Consider the following 18,993-nt stretch of genomic DNA (forward strand, 5'->3'; position numbering starts at 1 on the left):
AAGCTCTTTGCAATGCATACCTCCCCCACCTAATGAGGGGGGCAGGTCTTAACATAACATACACCACAGTGACACCACAAATACAAGTGGTGCAATCTAAAACTGAAAGGGAAATGACCTTAGATAAGAAGGGGGAAGATGCATTTCTCCCTCCTCCTTATACTGACCTTTCACCTTATAGCGAGGCCCATAAATTACTAACTCAAGCTACTAATTCACAAACTTGGGCTGTTACACCCCCACTGATAACTAATGACTCTAACACCACGACACTACAATGTCCATTGGTATTAGTTAAAGCAGGATTAGTAGACATAGTAGAAGAACCTACCACAATTGAAGCTATTAAAGTAGTAAACACAATGCTCGATGAAAATACAGAAGCAATCAGTGATGACAGTGCAGCAGGAGCAACATCTATGGCAGGGCAACTGATTGACCCAAATGATGTTAAAACACTGAAATTTGTTAATGTGAAGGGCATTAACACTAAAGGCTCAAGAACTCCTACACCTACTGAATCAATAAGAAAAACAATACAATTTGGAAGTGATGATAAGCATTCTCAAAGTTCTACACTAGAAGAGGTCTCTACTGAAATAAAAACAAAAATAGATGAACCGTTGTATGAGACTTCGTTTACAGCTAATGTTAAACCTAAATCTACAAGGCCAAAAGGTTTACATATTAGTGATCTACCAAACACAGGTTATGATAGAGTTCCAACTGACCTTTTGACCCCTCCTACATGGGTCAGGCATGAGAGATCACCATACTCTCAGAATCCTGCACTCTCTAACAGTTAACTCATCAGAAGTATGCATATAAAAAGAAAGAGCAGTATGTTTTAAACTCATCTGACAGTAATGATTTATTTGAGCATTCACATAAACTTTAGAATATTTTTTGTTTAATTAGATCATGCTGAAATTTAAGTAAACAATTCAAACCATGTCTTTATAATTATTGAAAATTCCTCACTTTAACTTTAGGATATTGTAAATATAGATACAGATTTCTTATGCAAACTGTTCACACATTTTTTGAGGTGAAAATGAACAACTTGTCCATGCAAGTTGGAATAGACTTTAAATAGATTTTAGTTTTGACTGAAGTGGATTTGGGATGGGTCTTTGGCCTGTTGTGTCTGGGTGGGCATGGTCCGAGTGCAGTGGCTCTCTGGGTGCATCTCTCCAGCTCTGAACTGAAAGGTCACATGACGTGGACTGGCTCTGCTCTGCTGTTGTCTAAAGACTGTCTAAACATGGCTGCTGCGTCACTGAGAAACATGAACTGAACTAAAACCAAAGAAAGTCCTGCTGGCTCTGAAACTCATCTGTGGACTGGGCTCCTCCACTACTGGTCACATGACAAATGAATGAACTGAATCAAAACCTTCAAGTGCTCTGCTGCTCCTCTAAAGGCACCATAAAACTGTCTCTGCTGCTGCGTTTGGGCTGTGTTTGCCTGGGCACTCATGACTGGAGCCTGTTCTCAGATCCACATAGTCAAATATTTTGTTTTTAACCCAATTACAAAATTTAGAAGTGTATTCATTTAATTGAAACATTTTTGCTCCATTCCTGAAAATAATCATATATCAATATAACATTATTTAAGCTATTTCTTTTCATTGTACATCAGAGCTGTTGCACTGGGGCTTCTACATAATGCATATGCAACATATTTGAAACGACATTCAGAATGGTCACAGTTAACAAAATTAGAAACAAAAGTTTGGAAACAGTATACTTTACTACTAGCCCCATTAAGAGCACTGATAACTGAGGCAGGACCAACTAACCTTACTGCTCAATTAAACTGGAATATCGAGGCAGAGGAAGCATTTATTTCCTTAAAACAACAAATGGCACATTCATGTGACTTGGCTGTACCAGATTATACCATACCTTTTCACCTAGATGTGTATGAGAAAAATGGAGTTGGCAATGCAATACTTTATCAGAAAAAGGGGGACGGTGTGGCAGGTCAACGTAAAGTGCTGATGTATCATAGTGCTAAATTAGACAATATAGAAAAAGGACATCCACCATGCACACAACATGTAGCAGCTATATCTATGGCCATAATTAAAACAGCACACATAGTGAAATGTCATCCTCTAATCATACATACACAACATGGAGTAGCAGCCTACTTACAATCAGTAGCTTTTACACTCTCAGAACGACGCACAGAAAAAATCTAACAAATACTAGATCAGCCACATATTGCATTTGAAGGCACAACCATCAATATGGCAAATGATCTAGGGACAGGGACACCGCACAACTGCGCTGACATAGCGCAACTAGACATGATTCTAGTACCAACATTGTATGCAGAACCACTGCAGAACCCACAACTAATGCTGTTTTGTGATGGATGTAGCTATAGAGATAACACAGGGAAAATTAGAACATCATATGCAATAGTGAAAGCTGCTGGACAAAAGTTTGAAATCATGGAAGCTAAAGAGATACTTATGCCAGGGGCTTCAGCACAATTAGCAGAAGTAATAGCTTTAACCAGAGCATTGCAATTAGCTAAAGATCAAACAGCAAATATATATTCTGATTCTGCTTATGTAACACATGAAATACACATTGATGCCCCTCATTGGATGCGTAAGGGATTCATAACCAGCACTGGACAACCTATTAAACATCTCAAAGAAATGACTGAATTGATAGAAGCTGTTAAAATCCCATCTGAAGTAGCTGTATTAAAATGCAAGGGCCATGCAGAGAGAACAACACTTATAGCTAGAGGGAATGAAGCAGCAGATGCAGCAGCAAAAAAGGCAGCAGGTTATAAGGGACCTCCAAGTAAAAAGTATGTGTGTGTGCAGATGGATGAAGAGAAAGATTCAGTGAAGTTGACAGAGCAGGATATTATTGACTTACAGACTCACGCAGGACCGTATGAACATAGTGTTTGGACTAATTTAAGGACGAAGAAGGACTTTGGTGCTATCATGACGGACGTTTAGTTGCACCTAACTCTTTCTCAAGATGGGTTGAAGTTACCCCAGTAAGGAGAGAGACAGCTAATTCAGTCATTAAGTGGCTGACAAGAGAATTTGTTCCTAGGTATGGGTTTCCCCGTACCATCAGATCTGATAATGGCACACACTTTTCTAACAAAAATATGACAGCAGTGTGTGAATATTTTGGAATAAAACAACATTTTGGAACAGTCTTTCACCCACAATCCCAGGGCCTGGTTGAAAGAGCAAACCGCACATTGAAAAGCTATCTAGCTAAAATCATGAACTCTACCAAAATGACGTGGCTGGATGCCTTGCCATTAGCGCTGATGGCAATGCGATCCACACCACATAAACATCTCAATCTCTCTCCACATGAGATCTTAACTGGGAGGAGGATGGACACTCCTCTCCAACCTGATGTGTGTGTACCTAGAAATGACCAAGATCATGAAATCTCTGACTATTACAAAGCATTAACTAATTTAAGTTTAGTTCTCTCCCAACAGATCCTGAACCTGGAGACCTCCTCTGAGTCAACTTTGGAAGACCCAATCAAACCTGGTGATTGGGTACTGGTGAAAAGTATTAAACCTAATTGGACTGAACCCAAATTTGTAGGTCCTTACAAGGTACTTAACAGTCGCTCAAGGGCTATCAGAATCGAAAAAATTGACAAAGCCCACAAAAGTAAAGTGAGCCACTGGATTCACATTACTCATTGCGTCAGAGCTCAACCTCCTGAACGCACTCTGAAACAAATTAGAACTGATTTGGCTGAACTTGATTCTTCTTAATTATGACTGTGGCATTGTATGAGTACTCTCGAAGAAGTACTACATTAATTGTATTGTTATTTACCATAGTGCTCATGTCACCTATCATCTGGTATTTTGGAGTAAATCAACTCACTAGCTCTATAGATTCTAGCAATGCATTAAATAATAGGACTAAAAGAGGGGTTGAGGTCCCATTATCATTGATTTGGAATGCCACAAAATTTCTTAATGTTGCCACGAAAAACAAATGGTATAATTGGCTCTCCACTAGCGCTAATTTATATCTCCCAGGACAGCCCTGTCTAGCATGTGCACCTGCTTATCCAAAACCAGAGTATTTAGTTCCCATACCCTTTTCTTACATTTGTGATCATTATAACTTCTCACGCTCTCACATTGTAAAAAATTATAACCAATATCTAGCCTCTGTTAATTGTTCCTGGGAAACATGCAAAGCAGGTGGTCAATGCATAATAAAAAGTACTGAAAATAATAAAACTATTGTATGGAACAAAGGCAGTCACTGTATCAAACTGTCTACTAGTCTCATGCCCCCTACTGAATGTCTTGCTTATATGTCATCATCTCTTTATACCAAGCCTGATACTTTTGGCAAACCTACACGAAATGATCTTTGCAGCCATTTTCATTGGCCATATATGCCTGCAAATATAAATCCACCTCACTTTTCCAAATTACCCACAGTACAATTAGAATGCATACAAAGAGCCCACACCTATCAATCTACTTTTGTTGGAAATCTTACTGCAACCCTGTGTTCTACTATCGCTATAGTTAATGATAGTTACTCCTTTGCTCCCCTGAATTATTCTTCTGTGTGTGCGGTTACTGGTATGAAAACTACCACATGTCCGCTAATTCATACACGGCCTCTAAGGAGACAAGACTTTGCCGTAGCAGACATGTGGTGGCTTTGCAACTCTACTAACTTACTGGCTACTTTGCCCTTACACTGGTCTGGTCGTTGTGCGAGAGTGATGTTCTCTACTACTTTTTCTATCTTACCTATTCCTAACCTCTCTTCCTCAGTAGATTACACAGTCTCAACTAGACCCAAAAGATCCGTAATAGACAACATTGGCACTAACCCAGCTAATATCTATATCGATGCAATTGGTATACCTAGAGGTGTACCCAATGAGTATAAAATGGCTAACCAAGTGGCTGCAGGTTTCGAATCTATTCTTTGTTGGTGGTGTACCATTAATAAAAATGTAGATAGAATTAACTATATTCATTACAACGTTATGTATCAGGCCAATCTAACTAGAGCTGCTTTACTTCTATTACAAGAAGAACTACATGCTAATACGTTAATGACATACCAAAATCGTATTGCTCTAGACATGCTTTTAGCTGAAAAACAAGGTGTATGTTCACTCTTTGGTGACCAGTGTTGTACAATCATACCCAATAACACTGGCCCTGTTGGGCCTCTCCAAGAACTTTTAGATAAAATGAAAGATCACTCAGACCAGATGCTTACTGCCTCTGGAATTAATGATGTAATAGGTGATTGGTTTTCTAATACCTTCGGTAAATGGAAAACTTTATTTCTCTCACTTTTCACTTCACTTAGCATAATTCTAACCATACTGATGGTCTGTGGCTGTTGTTTCATCCCTTTTGCTCGTACTATGGTTGAAAGGTGTGTGACTACAGCTTTTTCTAAAGAAGTTACTGCTGCAAAACAAATGGCACTACTTCCTATTTCTTCTAACACCCCTCCTCCTATGTACATCACAATTATTTCTGACTCTGACACTGAGGACATTCAGTGTAAACATGCTGTATAATGTTGTTTTGGGAAATTCATGTTTTTGATTTTGGGTTGGTTTAATAATAGCATAATCATGTACAGTACTGTGGGTATATGTGGTGTCTTCGGACGGTTGCCGGGAGCGGGGCCACAAAATGTCTTTTCCCATTTAAGTCAGAAGGTGAAAAAATGACAAAACTATAATAAATGGGTTTTTAGATTTTGTACCCATAAATCCACGTACTTTAATTTAGCAAAATTATTTTCATTTATTCTACTCATGAATGTGTATGCTTTTGGTATTATTCTTAGTACTATACTTGTTTAAATTTTTAATTTCTTCCATTATTATCATTTGTTGTAAACATTACTTTTTATTTTTTCATAGTTGGGTTCACACCATGTAGCATGGTGTGAAAAGGGGGAATTGTAAGGTATTTTTTTTAACAATGTAATGCTACCCTCAGATGCCTGTAGCCCTACTCACCAAAGACCCCCACCCTGAGAGGGTCGTAAAGCAATCTACAGCACTGGGGCCAAGAAGATAACATCTAGGACCAGGGCCACTTCTTATCTGTGGCCCTGTTCACCAAGGTCTGAGTGCCCCCATCCTGTGAGGGTCATAAAACAATAAGATTGATTGACTTAAAAACGCACATTCAGGGATTTTGCCAAAAAAGGTTTTTAATGTGTAATCACATGCTGCCGAGAGGAAGACCCGCCTCACACATTGGGAGGCCTATAAAAGCTGGAAAGACAAACATCTCAGGACTCTCTTCCTATCCTTTCCTGAGAGTCCGGTGCTCCATTGTTAACTTTACCTGTGATGAACTCATTAAACCCTTCTGACTTATATTTCAGTCTCTTTCTCCTCTTTGACGCTTGCATCAGAAACGAACATTTCTATCAATCAGTAGGCAAATATAACGTTCGAGGTGATTTTTTTACTCAATTGTAGCTACTTCATAACTTAAACAAAATATACCTTGTGAAAACGTAATAACAGAGACAGTGGTAACAATATCATTTTGACATTAATAGTCTATAAACCAGAGACACTGATTAGTTGTACATAAAGTGGGATATTGCAGTTTAATGGTTCGGTATTTTGGCCAGTGCCTACACCACTTTAATACAGTAGAGGGCACTGTTTCCCTTCTATGCCGTGCCAGTTCTTTTCATCTGATTATTATAAGGTATTTTCTAGCAGTGCAGCGCTACATCAAGCTAGTGTCTTGATTTACTAACACGAAGGTAAATGACACGTGCCCACGAGGGGGTGCAGACCTATGGAATGTAAAGGAACACATGAAGATTTTGTGCACGTCTCAGGACTCTCTTCTGTCCTTTCCGGAGAGTCCATTGCTTCATTGTTCACATTACCTGTGTTCAACTCATTAAACTCTTCTGACTTTACGTTTCAGTCTCTTGGTCTTTGACGCTTACAATAGAAACGAACATTCTTACATTATTCTTATTGCAGTAATATTTTCTAATGATAATAATGCCTTCTTATTGTCTAGCAATAACTGAACATTCCTTTATTCCATGTAACTCCCCTCCTTTTTAATCATCAAACACACTGTACAGATCTTTATTCAGATTTAACAGTTTCATGTGTACACTGTTGTAGATGAGACAAACCAGTACGAACATTTGAACGTGTATTGTGCAGCGGACTCCATTTTCTTCTCTTTTTTGCGTAGCCGCGGTGCATGATGGGATATAGAAGTGCATGAAGTGTGCAAGGATGCACGCTTCGGTTACGTCCGATCTCCATGGAAACGGTGCAAAGGGAAGGGCAGGTTTGGCGGCCGCATTCAGTAGGGTGCGTTGAAATGGGACAGCCCTTGTCGCGCCGGAAATTACATAACTGCCCTTCGATGCACACTTCGAATGGTGATTCTAAGGCCAGTTTGGCGAATTGGGACACAGCCATACACAAGAATGTGGGTGAAAGGTCAAACAAGGGTGTGGGTGAAAGGTCAAAAGCTGTGTAACCTGAGCTGAAAGATCAGAAAGGTCATGTCTGTGTGGGGAGGGAAATAAAGTGTTGTTCTACTGATAAGCATGATGGGAAAACTGCTGAGATGAGTCAAGCGGTTAATAAAAGGCTCAGAAGAGGGAAGGCACAGAGAAGACCTCATGGAAGCAATCTGCGTAGCTTCTTCTCTGTGCTCGCTCCCCTCTGATCAGATTAGAAGAAAAGTCTAACACTTGTCCTGAGGCTTTTTGGGTAAACAGCGCCTCGAGAACAGAGTTTTCTTGACAGAGATCTATGTTTTCACAACAGAAAGCAAACAGGCACTCTGTCCAGGACATACAAGGATGTTTTCTAAGTTTCAAAATCCACAAAAACAAATTTGTCCAGGCTGATTTCCACGTAGAATACAGAGCTTTTTTTTTTTTTTTTCAGACATTTCTGAGCATTGTGAGTGCATTGGTGGTATAGTGGTAAGCATCGCTGCTTCCCAAGCAGTGGACCCGGGTTCGATTCCCGGCCAATGCAATCTTCTCACCGCAATGGTAAATGTAGTGTACTGTTTAAGTTTTCATGTAGTAAAAAAAATGCATATATACTTCAATCCAAGTGGATGATTTCTTAAAACAGATCTATGATTAGACATTTTAAGGCTAATTTTGTCTGCTATGTGTACGAATGCCCAGAAATTGAATGCACAAGACTCCTAATTTTATGTTAACAGGTTTGAGTACCTGTTTACTCAACCAATCAGCAGAGTGTTGCAGTGGAAGCATGCTGGACCCTTAAACCAGAGGGTGATGAATCGAAACCTTCCCCTGCTAATCCTGGCTCTTCAGATGTTGCACAGGAGGTAATTATTATAGAAAGGAGTCTCATCTGGAGTGTCTTTCAGCAGACTTGCAAAGTGTAAAGCGTGTGCTTACCTGGTAGGCGCTCCTTTTCTCGTTGTTCCCCCTTTTGCCCACACGTATTTAATGCAGAAGACGCTGACCTCCTAATTCTATGTTAGTAGATTTTTACTCCCACACAAACACACAAGCTAAAGAGAGCAGAGTGGCGCAGCGGAAGCGTGCTGGGCCCATAACCCAGAGGTCGATGGATCGAAACCATCCTCTGCTAAAGTTGTCTCCTCTGATATGGGACACCAGGCTTTCATCATAGAAGCATTTTGAAAGATAAAATTATATTCCAAATCTAAATTCACTGTGGACCTTGACCATTTAACATTCCCTTTATTTTATGAGACCTTTGTGTAAAGGTGTGAAAGACCTCTCCCCCATCTATAACTCCATCCTCAGACCCAGAACAATGAGAACAATAGCAGGCTTTCTAAGAGCTGAATAGCGTAGTTTCAGCTGAAACTGGAGACAATAGATGTTTACAGTTTCAGTGTAGTTAGCCCCTCCCTTCAGATAGATATAAGGCATTGGCCATCGGCAATCTGACCAGAACTGAAGAAGCGGCTTGGATGAGCAGCGAAACGTCTTCACTCTTACAACGATTTGTCGAGTTGATAGATTTAAATCTCATCTTTTGCAATGTTTAAAAAACATTTTTGAGGCAATGCTCCCTTGCTCACGGTGTGTGGAACCTAACATCCTAGACCAAAGAAATCTATGTGTACAGATGACGATGCGTTGGCCGTGAATATGTCCCCTTTATGCGACTGCTTTTGCAGCATTCACCAGTCTGTGTTTCACATTCCACCTCTTACTTGATGATGAATTCTTCAAGGAAAATGAGGAACGCTTCACGAGTTTGCGTGTCATCCTTGCGCAGGGGCCATGCTAATCTTCTCTGTATCGTTCCAATTTTAGTATATGGGTTAGCAAACTAACACAACTGCAGAGTGTTCCAACAATGTTTAAAAAGCACCTTTGAGGCGCTGCTCCCACACTCACGGTGTATGGAACCTCACATCCTGGACCAAAGAAATCCATGTGTACAGCTACGTTGCACATGAATATGTCCCACATCTGTGTGCACTACATCGAGGTGGCCAAGTGCTTGAGGCGATGGACTGCTAATCTATTTCACGCCGCATGTGTAGGTTTGATGCCCATCCTCTTCGCAGCCCTTGCTGTTGCTCCCCTTCTTACTTATGCAGTGTTGACCAGTCTGGGTTCACGTTCAACTTCTTCCTTGCTCTGGCATCTGTGTTGCTGCTCTCTGGTCTCTCTTACAGTCATCCATGTGCACCTATTCTCAATGCCATAATGTGACCAGACCAGGGGTCGGCAACCCGCGGAGGAGACGACCTCTAAGAAAAAGAAAGATCAACAACACCAGGAGTCCTACTTAAAATCTGGGTTTGTCGCTACAGGTTTTTGTCGCTCTGCGAAAAGCAAATGAGGCAATGAAACCCTCAACACTACTTTGGCACATGGAGAATAAGCACCTGGGATTAAACGATATGCCTTTAGAGTTTTTTGAAAGAAACTGCGGAGCAGAGTAGACATAATCACATAATCAGCGCAGGGCTCCCTCCGATGCAGCGGTGTGGTTAAAAACCTCCCCAAGCAGGCATTGGTGGTTCAGTGGAAGAATTCTCGCCTGCCACGCGGGAGGCCCGGGTTCGATTCCCGGCCAATGCAGCGCAAGTTATGGTAGTGAATCCATTCTTTGTTTATGTAGAATGTAAATAATTCTGTCAAAAGGTCGATGTCAGAAGTGGGATTTGAACGCACGCCTCTAAGGGGAGACTGCGACCTGAACGCAGCGCCTTAGACCGCTCGGCCATCCTGACACGGTCCACAGTGACACTTTGTTGTTCCACGGGACAGTGACACAGAAAAACAACATGAATTCATTCAGGATTTGCCAGAAAATGAGGAACGCTTCACGAGTTTGCGTGTCATCCTTGCGCAGGGGCCATGCTAATCTTCTCTGTATCGTTCCAATTTTAGTATATGTGTTAGCGAACTAACACAACTGCAGAGTGTTCCAACAATGTTTAAAAAGCACCTTTGAGGCGCTGCTCCCACACTCACGGTGTATGGAACCTCACATCCTGGACCAAAGAAATCCATGTGTACAGATGACGATACATTGCGTGTGAATATGTCCCACATCTGTGTGTACTGTGTCGAGGTGGCCAAGTGCTTGAGCCCATGCCGTTGCAGAAAGAAAGGGCTGTGACGACGACATCTTGACTTTTCTTCTATTAAATAATAAATCATTAAAAATAACGTACATAATGTATGTATCGTACGCTCAAAGACAGCGGTGGAAGTGTGGTCCGTGGTGTGGGCCTGTCCCACTTCAGCAAGACGGCGGCTACACTGAGGAGGGCAGATTCTCGACCGGAACCTTGAAACTACACTTTTGAAGAGTACTTCGTAAGGACCCTTGAAGGGTGCATTTGGCGAATTGAGACACAGCCAGTTTCAGTGTAGTTAGCCCCTCCCTTCAGATAGATATAAGGCAGTGCCCATCGGCAATCTGACCAGAACTGAAGAAGCGGCTTGGATGAGCAGCAAAACGTCTTCACTCTTACAAAGCTTTTTTTAGTTGATAGATTTGAACTTCAGACCAATTTGTCCATGCAGTTGTCCACGCTTTTGCTCACATAATGTTAGAATCACTTGAATCCTCACAGTAGAAATCTGGTGTTTGTCCAACTGCCTCCCATGTGCAGTATACAAAGTTCTCTTTAAAGCTTAACAACATGCCATGCCAGTAGAGACAGCACTTTACCTATCTTACCTTTTGCTCATATAATGGACAAGCTGCCTGAACAGGGACTTGAACCCTGGACCCTCAGATTAAAAGTCTGATGCTCTACCGACTGAGCTACCCAGGCCCTTAACATGAGAGATTTAATGAAGAATGGATCAAAAAATACACAAGCTTTTTAGGCTAAAAAGTTGCATAGAATCTGGTACCAAAGTCATGCCTGACACCCATCTGACTATGGTCCTGCACAGTGCAGTGAGGTTTGGGAATAAATCTCATATGGTTCACTGTACCTGTGGAGCTATACCAGAAACTCTTTCCTAAGTTTCAAACTCCACTGAAAATAAATTTGTCCAGGATGTTTTTCACGCAGAATACAGAGATTTTGCCCTCAGATTAAAAGTCTGATACTCTACTGACTGAGCTATCCAGGCTCTCAACAAAAGGGATTTGCATTCCATGGGATGAAAAAAAATATACACAAGCCTTCAGAGATATGAACTCAGATAGACAGAAGCTGCGCAACTGATTTGGCAATGTCCTAAGCAAGTCACAAACACTTCAGTTCCCTGACCGGGAATCGAACCCGGGCCGCGGCGGTGAGAGCGCCGAATCCTAGCCACTAGACCATCAGGGAGACACTGCACAGCCCCATTTATTAGACAGTACTATTGATTCATCGGTGTGGTGTTTGGAAAAATTTAGAAGATAAAAGTGTGCATTCTGTAAAGACATAGGCCTTGTCCCAATTCGCCAAATGCACCCTTTGAAGGGTCCCTTCGAAGTACTCTTCAAAGTGTAGTTTGAAGGTTCCGGTCGAGAATCTGCCCTCCTCAGTGTAGCCGCCGTCTCGCTGAAGTGGGACAGGCCTACACCACGGACCGCACTTCCACCGCTGTCTTTGAGCGTACGATACGCACATTATGTACGTTATTTTTAATGATTTATTATTTAATAGAAGAAAAGTCAAGATGTCGTCATCACAGCCCTTTCTTTCTGTTTAGATTGAATATCAGTAGGCAAATATAACGTTCGAGGTGATTTTTTTACTCAATTGTAGCTACTTCATAACTTAAACAAAATATACCTTGTGAAAACGTAATAACAGAGACAGTGGTAACAATATCATTTTGACATTAATAGTCTATAAACCAGAGACACTGATTAGTTGTACATAAAGTGGGATATTGCAGTTTAATGGTTCGGTATTTTGGCCAGTGCCTACACCACTTTAATACAGTAGAGGGCACTGTTTCCCTTCTATGCCGTGCCGGTTCTTTTCATCTGATTATTATAAGGTATTTTCTAGCAGTGCAGCGCTACATCAAGCTAGTGTCTTGATTTACTAACACGAAGGTAAATGACACGTGCCCACGAGGGGGTGCAGACCTATGGAATGTAAAGGAACACATGAAGATTTTGTGCACGTCTCAGGACTCTCTTCTGTCCTTTCCGGAGAGTCCATTGCTTCATTGTTCACATTACCTGTGTTCAACTCATTAAACTCTTCTGACTTTACGTTTCAGTCTCTTGGTCTTTGACGCTTACAATAGAAACGAACATTCTTACATTATTCTTATTGCAGTAATATTTTCTAATGATAATAATGCCTTCTTATTGTCTAGCAATAACTGAACATTCCTTTATTCCATGTAACTCCCCTCCTTTTTAATCATCAAACACACTGTACAGATCTTTATTCAGATTTAACAGTTTCATGTGTACACTGTTGTAGATGAGACAAACCAGTACGAACATTTGAACGTGTATTGTGCAGCGGACTCCATTTTCTTCTCTTTTTTGCGTAGCCGCGGTGCATGATGGGATATAGAAGTGCATGAAGTGTGCAAGGATGCACGCTTCGGTTACGTCCGATCTCCATGGAAACGGTGCAAAGGGAAGGGCAGGTTTGGCGGCCGCATTCAGTAGGGTGCGTTGAAATGGGACAGCCCTTGTCGCGCCGGAAATTACATAACTGCCCTTAGATGCACACTTCGAATGGTGATTCTAAGGCCAGTTTGGCGAATTGGGACACAGCCATACACAAGAATGTGGGTGAAAGGTCAAACAAGGGTGTGGGTGAAAGGTCAAAAGCTGTGTAACCTGAGCTGAAAGATCAGAAAGGTCATGTCTGTGTGGGGAGGGAAATAAAGTGTTGTTCTACTGATAAGCATGATGGGAAAACTGCTGAGATGAGTCAAGCGGTTAATAAAAGGCTCAGAAGAGGGAAGGCACAGAGAAGACCTCATGGAAGCAATCTGCGTAGCTTCTTCTCTGTGCTCGCTCCCCTCTGATCAGATTAGAAGAAAAGTCTAACACTTGTCCTGAGGCTTTTTGGGTAAACAGCGCCTCGAGAACAGAGTTTTCTTGACAGAGATCTATGTTTTCACAACAGAAAGCAAACAGGCACTCTGTCCAGGACATACAAGGATGTTTTCTAAGTTTCAAAATCCACAAAAACAAATTTGTCCAGGCTGATTTCCACGTAGAATACAGAGCGTTTTTGTTTTTTTTCAGACATTTCTGAGCATTGTGAGTGCATTGGTGGTATAGTGGTAAGCATCGCTGCTTCCCAAGCAGTGGACCCGGGTTCGATTCCCGGCCAATGCAATCTTCTCACCACAATGGTAAATGTAGTGTACTGTTTAAGTTTTCATGTAGTAAAAAAAATGCATATATACTTCAATCCAAGTGGATGATTTCTTAAAACAGATCTATGATTAGACATTTTAAGGCTAATTTTGTCTGCTATGTGTACGAATGCCCAGAAATTGAATGCACAAGACTCCTAATTTTATGTTAACAGGTTTGAGTACCTGTTTACTCAACCAATCAGCAGAGTGTTGCAGTGGAAGCATGCTGGACCCTTAAACCAGAGGGTGATGAATCGAAACCTTCCCCTGCTAATCCTGGCTCTTCAGATGTTGCACAGGAGGTAATTATTATAGAAAGGAGTCTCATCTGGAGTGTCTTTCAGCAGACTTGCAAAGTGTAAAGCGTGTGCTTACCTGGTAGGCGCTCCTTTTCTCGTTGTTCCCCCTTTTGCCCACACGTATTTAATGCAGAAGACGCTGACCTCCTAATTCTATGTTAGTAGATTTTTACTCCCACACAAACACACAAGCTAAAGAGAGCAGAGTGGCGCAGCGGAAGCGTGCTGGGCCCATAACCCAGAGGTCGATGGATCGAAACCATCCTCTGCTAAAGTTGTCTCCTCTGATATGGGACACCAGGCTTTCATCATAGAAGCATTTTGAAAGATAAAATTATATTCCAAATCTAAATTCACTGTGGACCTTGACCATTTAACATTCCCTTTATTTTATGAGACCTTTGTGTAAAGGTGTGAAAGACCTCTCCCCCATCTATAACTCCATCCTCAGACCCAGAACAATGAGAACAATAGCAGGCTTTCTAAGAGCTGAATAGCGTAGTTTCAGCTGAAACTGGAGACAATAGATGTTTACAGTTTCAGTGTAGTTAGCCCCTCCCTTCAGATAGATATAAGGCATTGGCCATCGGCAATCTGACCAGAACTGAAGAAGCGGCTTGGATGAGCAGCGAAACGTCTTCACTCTTACAACGATTTGTCGAGTTGATAGATTTAAATCTCATCTTTTGCAATGTTTAAAAAACATTTTTGAGGCAATGCTCCCTTGCTCACGGTGTGTGGAACCTAACATCCTAGACCAAAGAAATCTATGTGTACAGATGACGATGCGTTGGCCGTGAATATGTCCCCTTTATGCGGCTGCTTTTGCAGCATTCACCAGTCTGTGTTTCACATTCCACCTCTTACTTGATGATGAATTCTTCAAGGAAAATGAGGAACGCTTCACGAGTTTGCGTGTCATCCTTGCGCAGGGGCCATGCTAATCTTCTCTGTATCGTTCCAATTTTAGTATATGGGTTAGCAAACTAACACAACTGCAGAGTGTTCCAACAATGTTTAAAAAGCACCTTTGAGGCGCTGCTCCCACACTCACGGTGTATGGAACCTCACATCCTGGACCAAAGAAATCCATGTGTACAGCTACGTTGCACATGAATATGTCCCACATCTGTGTGCACTACATCGAGGTGGCCAAGTGCTTGAGGCGATGGACTGCTAATCTATTTCACGCCGCATGTGTAGGTTTGATGCCCATCCTCTTCGCAGCCCTTGCTGTTGCTCCCCTTCTTACTTATGCAGTGTTGACCAGTCTGGGTTCACGTTCAACTTCTTCCTTGCTCTGGCATCTGTGTTGCTGCTCTCTGGTCTCTCTTACAGTCATCCATGTGCACCTATTCTCAATGCCATAATGTGACCAGACCAGGGGTCGGCAACCCGCGGTTCCGGAGCCGCATGCGGCTCTTTCAGCCTCATACTGCGGCTCTGCGTGGCTTGGGAAAATAAATTTTAAGTATTTAATTGTAGTGTATTTTATTTGTGTTAGCTCTTTCTTGTGCTAGTTTAAATCGGAAGATTATTATGATCTTATGATGTCTCCGTGATGACGTATCACGTATAACACATCAGACACGTCGCTCAAAAGTGAGTGAAAATGAGCCAAAACAAAAGTCTTTGGAGAGCTTTTTAACAAAGGAGAAAAGGCCAACTGAGCAACCAGAAGAGGAGACGACCTCTAAGAAAAAGAAAGATCAACAACATCAGGAGTCCTACTTAAAATCTGGGTTTGTCGCTACAGGTTTTTGTCGCTCTGCGAAAAGCAAATGAGGCAATGAAACCCTCAACACTACTTTGGCACATGGAGAATAAGCACCTGGGATTAAACGATATGCCTTTAGAGTTTTTTGAAAGAAACTGCGGAGCAGAGTAGACATAATCACATAATCAGCGCAGGGCTCCCTCCGATGCAGCGGTGTGGTTAAAAACCTCCCCAAGCAGGCATTGGTGGTTCAGTGGAAGAATTCTCGCCTGCCACGCGGGAGGCCCGGGTTCGATTCCCGGCCAATGCAGCGCAAGTTATGGTAGTGAATCCATTCTTTGTTTATGTAGAATGTAAATAATTCTGTCAAAAGGTCGATGTCAGAAGTGGGATTTGAACACACGCCTCTAAGGGGAGACTGCGACCTGAACGCAGCGCCTTAGACCGCTCGGCCATCCTGACACGGTCCACAGTGACACTTTGTTGTTCCACGGGACAGTGACACAGAAAAACAACATGAATTCATTCAGGATTTGCCAGAAAATGAGGAACGCTTCACGAGTTTGCGTGTCATCCTTGCGCAGGGGCCATGCTAATCTTCTCTGTATCGTTCCAATTTTAGTATATGTGTTAGCGAACTAACACAACTGCAGAGTGTTCCAACAATGTTTAAAAAGCACCTTTGAGGCGCTGCTCCCACACTCACGGTGTATGGAACCTCACATCCTGGACCAAAGAAATCCATGTGTACAGATGACGATACATTGCGTGTGAATATGTCCCACATCTGTGTGTACTGTGTCGAGGTGGCCAAGTGCTTGAGCCCATGCCGTTGCAGAAAGAAAGGGCTGTGACGACGACATCTTGACTTTTCTTCTATTAAATAATAAATCATTAAAAATAACGTACATAATGTATGTATCGTACGCTCAAAGACAGCGGTGGAAGTGTGGTCCGTGGTGTGGGCCTGTCCCACTTCAGCAAGACGGCGGCTACACTGAGGAGGGCAGATTCTCGACCGGAACCTTGAAACTACACTTTTGAAGAGTACTTCGTAAGGACCCTTGAAGGGTGCATTTGGCGAATTGAGACACAGCCAGTTTCAGTGTAGTTAGCCCCTCCCTTCAGATAGATATAAGGCAGTGCCCATCGGCAATCTGACCAGAACTGAAGAAGCGGCTTGGATGAGCAGCAAAACGTCTTCACTCTTACAAAGCTTTTTTTAGTTGATAGATTTGAACTTCAGACCAATTTGTCCATGCAGTTGTCCACGCTTTTGCTCACATAATGTTAGAATCACTTGAATCCTCACAGTAGAAATCTGGTGTTTGTCCAACTGCCTCCCATGTGCAGTATACAAAGTTCTCTTTAAAGCTTAACAACATGCCAGTAGAGACAGCACTTTACCTATCTTACCTTTTGCTCATATAATGGACAAGCTGCCTGAACAGGGACTTGAACCCTGGACCCTCAGATTAAAAGTCTGATGCTCTACCGACTGAGCTACCCAGGCCCTTAACATGAGAGATTTAATGAAGAATGGATCAAAAAATACACAAGCTTTTTAGGCTAAAAAGTTGCATAGAATCTGGTACCAAAGTCATGCCTGACACCCATCTGACTATGGTCCTGCACAGTGCAGTGAGGTTTGGGAATAAATCTCATATGGTTCACTGTACCTGTGGAGCTATACCAGAAACTCTTTCCTAAGTTTCAAACTCCACTGAAAATAAATTTGTCCAGGATGTTTTTCACGCAGAATACAGAGATTTTGCCCTCAGATTAAAAGTCTGATACTCTACTGACTGAGCTATCCAGGCTCTCAACAAAAGGGATTTGCATTCCATGGGATGAAAAAAAATATACACAAGCCTTCAGAGATATGAACTCAGATAGACAGAAGCTGCGCAACTGATTTGGCAATGTCCTAAGCAAGTCACAAACACTTCAGTTCCCTGACCGGGAATCGAACCCGGGCCGCGGCGGTGAGAGCGCCGAATCCTAGCCACTAGACCATCAGGGAGACACTGCACAGCCCCATTTATTAGACAGTACTATTGATTCATCGGTGTGGTGTTTGGAAAAATTTAGAAGATAAAAGTGTGCATTCTGTAAAGACATAGGCCTTGTCCCAATTCGCCAAATGCACCCTTTGAAGGGTCCCTTCGAAGTACTCTTCAAAGTGTAGTTTGAAGGTTCCGGTCGAGAATCTGCCCTCCTCAGTGTAGCCGCCGTCTCGCTGAAGTGGGACAGGCCTACACCACGGACCGCACTTCCACCGCTGTCTTTGAGCGTACGATACGCACATTATGTACGTTATTTTTAATGATTTATTATTTAATAGAAGAAAAGTCAAGATGTCGTCGTCACAGCCCTTTCTTTCTGTTTAGATTGAATATCAGTAGGCAAATATAACGTTCGAGGTGATTTTTTTACTCAATTGTAGCTACTTCATAACTTAAACAAAATATACCTTGTGAAAACGTAATAACAGAGACAGTGGTAACAATATCATTTTGACATTAATAGTCTATAAACCAGAGACACTGATTAGTTGTACATAAAGTGGGATATTGCAGTTTAATGGTTCGGTATTTTGGCCAGTGCCTACACCACTTTAATACAGTAGAGGGCACTGTTTCCCTTCTATGCCGTGCCGGTTCTTTTCATCTGATTATTATAAGGTATTTTCTAGCAGTGCAGCGCTACATCAAGCTAGTGTCTTGATTTACTAACACGAAGGTAAATGACACGTGCCCACGAGGGGGTGCAGACCTATGGAATGTAAAGGAACACATGAAGATTTTGTGCACGTCTCAGGACTCTCTTCTGTCCTTTCCGGAGAGTCCATTGCTTCATTGTTCACATTACCTGTGTTCAACTCATTAAACTCTTCTGACTTTACGTTTCAGTCTCTTGGTCTTTGACGCTTACAATAGAAACGAACATTCTTACATTATTCTTATTGCAGTAATATTTTCTAATGATAATAATGCCTTCTTATTGTCTAGCAATAACTGAACATTCCTTTATTCCATGTAACTCCCCTCCTTTTTAATCATCAAACACACTGTACAGATCTTTATTCAGATTTAACAGTTTCATGTGTACACTGTTGTAGATGAGACAAACCAGTA

General features: G+C 41.9%; 14 non-coding genes across 14 annotated transcripts; 4 read left to right on the forward strand and 10 right to left on the reverse strand.

The window, feature by feature from the left end:
- The first annotated feature begins 7,985 nt into the window (after positions 1-7,985).
- On the forward strand, positions 7,986-8,057 carry trnag-ccc (transfer RNA glycine (anticodon CCC)). Its single transcript has one exon. It is a non-coding gene; the product is annotated as a tRNA-Gly (tRNA).
- A 1,209-nt stretch (positions 8,058-9,266) lies between these two features.
- LOC117384512 (U6 spliceosomal RNA) lies at positions 9,267-9,372 on the reverse strand. The gene has a single exon (XR_004542500.1). It is a non-coding gene; the product is annotated as a U6 spliceosomal RNA (small nuclear RNA).
- Positions 9,373-10,055: 683 nt separating this feature from the next.
- On the forward strand, positions 10,056-10,126 carry trnag-gcc (transfer RNA glycine (anticodon GCC)). The gene has a single exon. It is a non-coding gene; the product is annotated as a tRNA-Gly (tRNA).
- A 68-nt stretch (positions 10,127-10,194) lies between these two features.
- Positions 10,195-10,278, reverse strand: trnal-cag (transfer RNA leucine (anticodon CAG)). Its single transcript has one exon. It is a non-coding gene; the product is annotated as a tRNA-Leu (tRNA).
- Positions 10,279-10,355: 77 nt separating this feature from the next.
- LOC117384485 (U6 spliceosomal RNA) lies at positions 10,356-10,461 on the reverse strand. Its single transcript, XR_004542474.1, has one exon. It is a non-coding gene; the product is annotated as a U6 spliceosomal RNA (small nuclear RNA).
- An 800-nt stretch (positions 10,462-11,261) lies between these two features.
- trnak-uuu (transfer RNA lysine (anticodon UUU)) lies at positions 11,262-11,334 on the reverse strand. The gene has a single exon. It is a non-coding gene; the product is annotated as a tRNA-Lys (tRNA).
- A 438-nt stretch (positions 11,335-11,772) lies between these two features.
- Positions 11,773-11,844, reverse strand: trnae-cuc (transfer RNA glutamic acid (anticodon CUC)). The gene has a single exon. It is a non-coding gene; the product is annotated as a tRNA-Glu (tRNA).
- A 1,901-nt stretch (positions 11,845-13,745) lies between these two features.
- On the forward strand, positions 13,746-13,817 carry trnag-ccc (transfer RNA glycine (anticodon CCC)). The gene has a single exon. It is a non-coding gene; the product is annotated as a tRNA-Gly (tRNA).
- Positions 13,818-15,026: 1,209 nt separating this feature from the next.
- LOC117384513 (U6 spliceosomal RNA) lies at positions 15,027-15,132 on the reverse strand. The gene has a single exon (XR_004542501.1). It is a non-coding gene; the product is annotated as a U6 spliceosomal RNA (small nuclear RNA).
- A 963-nt stretch (positions 15,133-16,095) lies between these two features.
- On the forward strand, positions 16,096-16,166 carry trnag-gcc (transfer RNA glycine (anticodon GCC)). The gene has a single exon. It is a non-coding gene; the product is annotated as a tRNA-Gly (tRNA).
- A 68-nt stretch (positions 16,167-16,234) lies between these two features.
- Positions 16,235-16,318, reverse strand: trnal-cag (transfer RNA leucine (anticodon CAG)). The gene has a single exon. It is a non-coding gene; the product is annotated as a tRNA-Leu (tRNA).
- Positions 16,319-16,395: 77 nt separating this feature from the next.
- Positions 16,396-16,501, reverse strand: LOC117384486 (U6 spliceosomal RNA). Its single transcript, XR_004542475.1, has one exon. It is a non-coding gene; the product is annotated as a U6 spliceosomal RNA (small nuclear RNA).
- A 795-nt stretch (positions 16,502-17,296) lies between these two features.
- On the reverse strand, positions 17,297-17,369 carry trnak-uuu (transfer RNA lysine (anticodon UUU)). Its single transcript has one exon. It is a non-coding gene; the product is annotated as a tRNA-Lys (tRNA).
- A 438-nt stretch (positions 17,370-17,807) lies between these two features.
- trnae-cuc (transfer RNA glutamic acid (anticodon CUC)) lies at positions 17,808-17,879 on the reverse strand. The gene has a single exon. It is a non-coding gene; the product is annotated as a tRNA-Glu (tRNA).
- Positions 17,880-18,993: the final 1,114 nt, after the last annotated feature.

The sequence above is a fragment of the Periophthalmus magnuspinnatus genome, chromosome 16 (assembly GCF_009829125.3).
Source record: "Periophthalmus magnuspinnatus isolate fPerMag1 chromosome 16, fPerMag1.2.pri, whole genome shotgun sequence".
Lineage (NCBI taxonomy): Eukaryota > Metazoa > Chordata > Actinopteri > Gobiiformes > Gobiidae > Periophthalmus > Periophthalmus magnuspinnatus.